Genomic DNA, 9,398 nt, shown 5'->3' with positions numbered 1-9,398 from the left:
TTGACCTAATTCAGTCGAACCTGGCCTCCGACGCGAAGTGCATGTCGCCTTCCGGCCGATACCACGCGGTCGTGACAATATCGTAACGGTGCCCATACTCAGCGTCAAGTATGAGCGTCCTGCCTGCTTCGTTAAACCCGAACCAGTACGGTACCTGTGCAAGGATGCACAATGCTTTTACAAGACCCGAGCCAGTACGCTACCTGTGCAACATATCTACGTACGTAGGATGCACAATGCTTTTACAAGGCCTGAGCCAAGATCACGATTAGCTTAAACATAAATTAATGATACAAAATAAGATCTACTCACTACCTTTTAGTATTGCTTTGTCCTGGATTTTTTAGCGCTGCGTTTTTTTTTACTTAGTATATGATTTGCGGGTGGTGGGCGGCTGGGTGGGGAATTTGTATCGGATATCGGCATCCGGATCTTCAGGGTTAGTCTGTTTACTATACGCTATCTTCTCGAGGGATTTCTTCGGCGTGGTCCTCCTTGTCCTTATTATTGTATTTTGGTTCACTTCAACTGTTTCTGTAAAGACATTTTACAAATAAATAACTTAATTTTGAAAAAAAAAACCGGCCAAGTGCGAGTCAGACTCGCGCACTGAGGGTTCCGTACTCGGGTATTTTTTCCAACTTTTTACACGATAAATCAAAAACTATTATACATAAAAATAAATAAAAATCTGTTTTAGAATGTACAAGTGAAGCCCTTTCATATGATACCCCACTTGGTATAGTTATCTTACTTTGAAAGTTGAAACACATTTTTTTTTTTTTTTTTTTTAAATGATGTAACCACAAATTCGCGGTTTTCAGATTCATTCCTGTGTCTGCGCTATAAGACCTACCTACCTGCCAAATTTCATGATTCTAGGACAACAGGAAGTACCCTGTAGGTTTCTTGACAGACAGATACAGACAGACAGACAACAAAGTGATCCTATAAGGGTTCCATTTTTCCTTTTGAGGTAAAAAACAATAGGAACGTGTTATATTATGTACTAAGATGATGCTTGTTATATTATGTACTAAGATGATGCTTGGATTTTGGTTTTAAGGATTCTGTACCCAAAGGGTACTAACGGGACCCTATTATTAAGCCTCCGCAATCCGTCCATACGTCTGTCTATCAATCAGCGGGTTGTATTTCATAAACTGTAATAGGTAGAGTTAAAATTTTCACAGAATAAACTGTTTCTATTCTATTTTCTGCCACTACAACAACAAATAATAAAATTTCAAAATGGCTGCCATGTATATAAAAAAATATCTTGTGGGATGGCACGGAACGCCTTGTGTGTGAGCCCGACTTGCACTGAACTGGATTTTTAAAAATCCTGTGTCAGTGTAAATCCTAAAATAGCAGTCTTACAAACCTGAAATCAACTTTCTCGGTGTTCTTTTTGTGCGGGTAGTGATTGTAGAAATATTTTCCCCAACTGATGTCTTTTCTGTGGTGTTTCTTTGCTCAGTAACATCGAGTTTAGCGATTTTTGCTGGGCTGGGAGGCACGGCTGGAGAAGTTTTTCTCGGTCTGCCTTTGCTGGAATTAATCAAAATTGCGTTTTTTATGTAACAAAATATTACTCAGTATGTACCCAAAGATCGCCGGTTGGGAACTTTTCTGACGGATTGCTAAAATAATCCTTATCCTAATATTTTACGATCGATATCCCAGCGGCGCCTCCAGAGCAAGTTTTCTATATTTCTGGTCAGGCTAGAAATTAATAATCAATCTATCTGTAAACTGTGGATATGTTGCTTAGCAAATTGTATGATTGTTTCTGAAAAAAATAACAATGTTGCTAAGTAACTTATCGACAGTTTACCGATAGAGTGATTATTTATTTCAGCTGTAATTGAATTGTAACTAGTACGTAAGATAGAATTTTTAATGCAGTAGTAGTTTGTTATAGTTTAAACAATTTTGATCATAGTTACAGAGATAGTTTGCATCTTGGAGAAAGACAGTATTCTGGGAAATCAAAGTTGCACAGATTGTATACAACCGAAACTAACGCGGACGAATTCGTGGGCTTCATACAGTATTGAAATTTTTATACGTATTATCAAAATGTGTATTTTCTATCAATTAGTTATACAATATGTATCAAAAACCCTGTTGTTCCATGTAGGTACGTATACATAATCATAAAGCCGTACCACTAATGAAAATAATATTTAAAAAATATCAAGTAGTGTTCAGTTATTGTTCATAGTTAAAATATCTAATAAAATGGACACTTTAAAAAAATGTTTCTAACACCTGAATTTACCACGACATCGGAGCGTGCCGTATGACGTATCAAAGGATGCCGCCGCGCCCGCGACGGCGCGGCGGCATCCTTTGATACGTCATAATATGGCGCGCGCCGCCTTGCCGGAGCTAGAGGCTAGAGCCGCCCTCCCGCTGCTCAGGCGCTCGACTCCAGTCGCTCGCGCAGCTTGCCTATGACCGAACGCGACGTACGCGCGCATTGCGTTGCGAAATTACTTACGTAAAATGTCTTATTCAAATGTAGAGTATTTTAGTATGTTGATGTGTCTCGGGAGATGCAACTGTAATTATGCGGAGGCGCGTCGACTTTATGAAGAGCTCTTCGCAATACCAAGGAACGTAACCCTACCATCGACGATGGCATTCCAACGACTGCACATACGTATGTACAACACTGGCAGTGTACATGGCCGTGATCAACATCGTGCTGACGCAGAAAGGCCGAGAATTCACGACGGTGACATTGAGGAGCAAATCCTGGACATGTTTGGGGAAGATCCAACGCGAAGCACACGCTCGGTGGGACGCGAATTAGGTGTGAACCACATGCGTGTTTGGAGGATCCTCAAAGATGATGGCCAGCACCCGTTTCACTATCGTCGAGTTCAGTCTCTACTTCCCACGGACTATGAGCCTAGAATGGTGTACAGCAGATGGGTACTAGACAAGGTTGAAGAGGATAGAGAGTTCTTGAGCCATGTTCTGTTTACTGATGAGTGCTCATTTGTTAGAACAGGTGTATTTAACTCTCACAATGAACACGTATGGTCAGTCATTAATCCGCATGCCACTAAACCCAGCCACTTTCAACACCGATGGAGGATTAATGTTTGGGCGGGAATAATAGGGGACAAAATAATTGGACCTTGTTTCCTAACCCAAACAATGAACGGTGGGAACTACCTTCGCTTCCTGCGAGAAGAGTTGAGCGAGGAACTTGACGAACTAAATCTCAATCTCGTGCGCCGTTTATGGTTTCAACATGACGGCGCACCACCGCACTTCTCGCGCCCGGTGAGAGAATATTTGAATGCAGAATACGGCGAAAGGTGGATTGGCCGGGGTGGACCAGTCAATTGGCCTGCGAGGTCACCTGATCTCACACCGTTGGTTTTTTTTCTCTGGGGTACTGTCAAACAGTCCGTTTTTAAATAAACCTGCGACACCGAGGCCGAAATGCATTTGAGAATAGTCGCAGCATTTAATAAATTAAAGTCCGATACATCAGTTTTACGACGCGTCCGTGCAAATATTATTAAACGGTGTGGCAAATGCCTAGAGCTACAAGGCGGACATATCGAACAACATCTCCGTAAACCTGAAGTTGATGTTGTCATAAATTAGTGATTTACGATGAGGAAGGATACCTACCTTACCTACTCAATCTTACTTACTTAGCTAATAAATTGGATGAACTAACATTTTAAAAGTTCCAAAAGTGTTAAACCAAATTAGTGGTCGCTAAAGTGCTGCAAAAGTGTAAAAAGCGCTAAAGTGTAGTAAACAGCTGAGTGGTGTTTGATAACGCGTGACGAGTTCACGAACTCAGAAGCTACGTAGCTGTAGGCTGCGGCCAACGGGCGCGCGCGCGTAGTGCTGCGTCATCACAGAGGTGAGAAACTATTTTCATTTTAAAAATAATAATTAATTAAGATTTAATTTGAATATTTTAATTTGAGAGTTTTTCCAAATAAGTTGCTTTTATATGTTTGAATATCGATTCTCATAAAGTAGCTAACATGAACCGCAGGGTTTTTGGTACACAGTGTATACAAGGGACAAGAACCAAAGTAATGCCTGCTTCTATAGCATCTTCTATTGTATCCTGTATTATATTGTATATTGTATATATACATTTCTATTGTATTGCACTGTGACTTTGATATTGCTTTTATTGTTGATTTTGTAATAAAACTCAATTTCGTTTTGAATTATCAATACTTTAACTAACTTTTTTAACCATATTTTATGAAATACAAGTTATTGACATTGCCAAGCATGTATGTATATCTATGAGACAATAAATTTTATTAATTCTAACCCAAGTCTGTTCGAACATTGCAATAACATTAGAAGACACATGAAAATACGCCACCCACATAGTAAGAGTTCTCTCTTCTCAAAAAGCCTCTTCTGCACTGGGCCAATACTCTATAATCACTTGCCAAAAGATATTATAGCCACGAATGAGGTTTCTTCCTTTAAAGCAAAATTAATGAAATTTTTAATAGAGAAAGGTTACTACTCCATTTATGAATATATAACTGACAAGGTATAAGAAATGTAAAATATTTAGACTAGAATTACTTACTTAGTACTTCTTAAAATATGTATGTAGAAATAATATTTCAATAACAAGACATGACTGTATTATTGTATTATTGCATGCCGTGAGGTAGAATTTGGCAGAACACTAACAATATATATTAAGATCTGTAAATCGACCCAAATTTGCAATAAAGAAAATTGAATTGAATTGATTTTGTTATAACATTTATGAAAAACAACCATCATCAGACCTACAGTCGCGCTAAATATTATTACTTCTTAGTACTTCTTAAAATATGTATGTAGAAATAATATTTTAATAACAAGACATGACTGTATTATTGTATTATTGCATGCCGTGAGGTAGAATTTGGCAGAACACTAACAATATATATTAAGATCTGTAAACTGACCCAAATTTGCAATAAAGAAAATTGAATTGAATTGATTTTGTTATAACATTTATGAAAAACAACCATCATCAGACCTACAGTCGCGCTAAATATTATTATAATGTTATAAAGTTAGTTACCGTTTAGTGATATTCTGCGTCTGTGGAGGTTTTTCGATATCAGCCGCTTCTTCTTTGTGATACCGCTCGATATCTTGCGCAATTTCTCTCTCTCTCTGGTTCACTTTTTCTACCACTTCTGAAAGAAATATTTCCATAACTATTATTAATACTGTTTTCCATTTCATAAAAGCAGTATAGTTGGCGTCACGTAAAAAGGCCTACTGTCTTTGGCGTCTGCCTTGACATGGTTTAATGGGAGTCCCACCCTTTGGTTGCCTCAATTCAGTGGACCTCTTCCATATGTGGATTTGTCTATATTCTGCTTCGATGTAAATACACAGAGTAATTTGTAATTTCGCCTCAGACTTTCTTGACATCCGCACGCACGTACGTGTATACGCACGTACACGCTCAAACACGCAACATTCACTCACACTTACACAACCATGCACCTATTAAAAGATAAGTCTGGACTCATTAACGCCAACCTATCGCGCGCGGACTAGGCGCAGGTAACATCGTAATAAAATTGCTCTGTGCTATATTTACCTATTACTCAAGTTAAAGTATTCGTACAAAAGTAAACCATACATCAAAATAATACATAGCATCTAGTGAAAACAGTGATCAGGGGGCACGGCAGTGCCCCCGCCAAGACGAGCCAAACGGCGGCCGGGGCGCTACGTACCTTTTTCTCGAAGTGTTTCGCCGTATTTTCGACCCGTCATAACTTCGGTCTGGATGATGCTAGAAAGCTGAAATTTTCAGTATAAGGTGTCCTCAGCAAATTTACCAAATATACTAAGTATCAAATATCTAGCTTTTATGGTTACAGATTTATTGATACCTAAAATACGCCGTTTTCGTCCCTCACTGATGATCATCACTATTCATAGTCTGTAATTCTAGGGTACTTCCCGAAGTCCTAGAAAGCTGAAATTTGGTATATAGACTAGAATATGCATACAAACTACAGGAAAATTGAGAAATTGGAATTTCCCCCCCTCTACGCCTCTTATGAGAAAAGCAAATCTGTAAATTCTGTCGCTAGAATGCTGATATTTTCAGGATAAGATGTCCTTGGCAGATCGATTAAACGCATTGAGTATCAATTGTCTAGCTTTTATAGTTTCAGATTTATTGACAGTCAAAACTTCTAGTCTGTAATTCTAGGGTACTTCCCGAAGTCCTAGAAGACTGAAATTTGGTATGTAGACTAGAAATTGCATACAAACTACAGGAAAATTGAGAAATTGGAATTTCCCCCCCTCTACGCCTCTTATGAGAAAAGCAAATCTGTAAATTCTGTCGCTAGAATGCTGATATTTTCAGGATAAGATGTCCTTGGCAGATTTATTAAACGCACTGAGTATCAATTGTCTAGCTTTTATAGTTTCAGATTTATTGACAGTCAAAACTTCTAGTCTGTAATTCTAGGGTACTTCCCGAAGTCCTAGAAGACTGAAATTTGGTATGTAGACTAGAAATTGCATACAAACTACAGGAAAATTAAGAAATTGGAAATTTCACCCCTCTACGCCTCTGTATGGGGGAAGCAAATCTGTAAATTCTATCGCTAGAATGCTGATATTTTCAGGATAAGATGTCCTTGGCAGATGTATTAAACGCACTGAGTATCAATTGTCTAGCTTTTATAGTTTCAGATTTATCGACATTCAAAACCTCTAGTCACAAATTCTAGGGTACTTTCTGAAGTCCTAGAAGACTGAAATTTGGCATTAAGTAGGAATTTCAAGAATTATGAACAACATATAAATTAAGAAATCGGGTCCCCCTTCATCCTCTCGTATATGAGATGCATATCTGTAAAATCTGTTGCTCGAATTCTAAAGTTTTCAGGATAAGATGTCCGTGGCAGATTTATCAAACGTACCAAGTATCTGTGTTTCCTGAAGTCCTAAAAGACAGAAATTTGGTATATCTGCTTCAAAATTGACTTGCAAGATTCCACCCGAACAAACATATTTACATACGAGTACATTGCAAGTTGAATAAAAGCTTTTAAAAAAAGAGGTAACGATAGAGAGTGGGCCATGAAAATGATGTATGTACCTACAAAAAATAGATCCAAAAAAATCTAGGGCACCTGCCAAAAAGAAATGAAATCCCACCAAAAACATTTCATGTAAAAAGTTAGCCAAGACTCACAAGTTCATAATGTTTTCACTGTTAAAAAGTTATGAGATCTCTAATAGAGCCAAGCCCCTAGCTGAGCTTAGATTTGTGCTGGCTATGGGACCTATCCGAAGTCCAAAGTAATATAGCTCTTAAATGTTCTTGACTGTATCACATTTATAACAATAAATAACAAATCACTCTACTTACAAGCTCTGATTCTACAAACCCTATATCTTGGTAAAAAAAGTACGGCTTGGCCGTTTACAGTTCGTGGATTTTTTATCTGAAATGACATTTAAGCCCGGAATAGCTTCTGCGACCATCACGAAGTACAATACAAATTAGTAATTGTCGAACAAACTATTCCTTAAGGCCTTAAAATATGTTATGTCATGTAATAGTTTTACGAACATTAAACGGCCAAGCCGTCCTTTTTTTACCAAGATGTAGGGTTTGTAGAATCAGAGCTTGTAAGTAGAGTGATTTGTTATTTATTGTTATAAATGTGATACAGTCAAGAACATTTAAGAGCTATATTACTTTGGACTTCGGATAGGTCCCATAGCCAGCACAAATCTAAGCTCAGCTAGGGGCTTGGCTCTATTAGAGATCTCATAACTTTTTAACAGTGAAAACATTATGAACTTGTGAGTCTTGGCTAACTTTTTACATGAAATGTTTTTGGTGGGATAAAGTTATTTCTTCTAAAAAGTGTGTTTTGACCCATAAAACAGTGTTAAATTATTATTTGCGAAATAGTAACGGTCACTGCGCGTCTGACGCTGCCGCGGGGCCGCGCCGTCGTCGCGCCGTGCAAACGTCAATAACATCGCGCTCACAGTTGTTGATCGGTGCGAATTTCTACCTAACAGGTACCTACTGTTAAGATTCATAGAACACCACAGGATTCTATAACTAGATCTATCACTGACCTGTAGAACTCTGATTACAATAACAAGTAACTGGGTGACGGTACCCTAACCTAAATCGGAACTACTCTCTCAACCGTCTAATCAACCATATCCACACATATTTAAATTCACAGTATTTGTACAAATTGGAACGATACAAGAGGACTTACCAAAATACACTGCAACTCAAAATCACTTTCACAGTACTGACTCAAGGAGTCCTTTCACTGTCGAAGAGCCACACGTAATGGATTCCCCACTCGTCGTTAGCGTATCTCTCACCAAAATATCCCTACCACTCTAACGCCATTTTGATTAAAATCCACACGCCAAATTGCTATTCGTCAATTCAAATATATCGCAAAATTACCAACATAAAAATTGTATTGCCATTGTTTATTAAAGTTGCCACTTCAAAATAATATTGACTATGGACAAACAAGATTTGCTCAAAATTTCAAATAGTGATGGAATTATTAAACAGTAATTTAATCGAATCATGACATTCGGCCATCCAACCATGTGCAACCTCCCGGTGCACATCCAAATCACAGGCACTAATAAGCCAGATAACATTGACTTTTACCAATTATAATTCCTCAAATAAAATATGTGTACTGTATTTATAGTAAGTTAACAATACGTGACGTTTCCTCATAAATCATGACATTCGGATGTACTAAAAGGTTACCATTCTGAACCAATAGCTCGATCGTAACCACTAACTCAATCTGAATGAGAAGCTTTAAATCTCAATAAAAAAAACTCAAAAAAGAATAAAAAAAAAATAAAAAAATCAAAAAGCTAAATCCACTTAATAGTAATGTCGAGCCGATCACAGCCAAATAAGTATGTAAAACTGTATATAAGTTAGATTTACTTAAACTTATACATAATAGAACCCATACATAACAGAATTCAAATCTAAATTATGTTTAAAATGATGTGTGCGCGTGTGTCTTTCCTTTTATTTTTATTTTATTTTTATGGATCCGTTAAAATCGAAAAACTAAACGAACTATGCCACCAAACTTCATCCATTAATTAACAATATAAAACTTAAAGTAAATGCAAAGTTCAGTTTTAATTAAAACCTTATATAATCGTAAACAAAATTAATTTTTTTTAAACAGCAACCAAAAACTGTTCCACAACTTCCTGATAGTTTTATAGAAAATCGTAAATATTTAACCATTCAAATTAAACAACCAAAATCAAGCATATTTAAAGCATAACACATAATAAAGATATTCGAGCAATCATTAGTTGTACCTACTTCT

The 9,398-nt window shown here is 37.3% G+C and overlaps 1 long non-coding RNA gene across 1 annotated transcript; it reads right to left on the bottom strand.

The window, feature by feature from the left end:
- Positions 1–271: 271 nt before the first annotated feature.
- On the bottom strand, positions 272–5,190 carry LOC123879761. Its single transcript, XR_006799066.1, has 3 exons — positions 5,087–5,190; positions 1,385–1,551; positions 272–534 (listed from the first exon to the last, which is right to left on the bottom strand). It is a non-coding gene; the product is annotated as an uncharacterized LOC123879761 (long non-coding RNA).
- Positions 5,191–9,398: the final 4,208 nt, after the last annotated feature.

The sequence above is a fragment of the Maniola jurtina genome, chromosome W (genome assembly GCF_905333055.1).
Source record: "Maniola jurtina chromosome W, ilManJurt1.1, whole genome shotgun sequence".
NCBI lineage: Eukaryota > Metazoa > Arthropoda > Insecta > Lepidoptera > Nymphalidae > Maniola > Maniola jurtina.
This window is presented reverse-complemented; position numbering and strand designations above follow the sequence as displayed.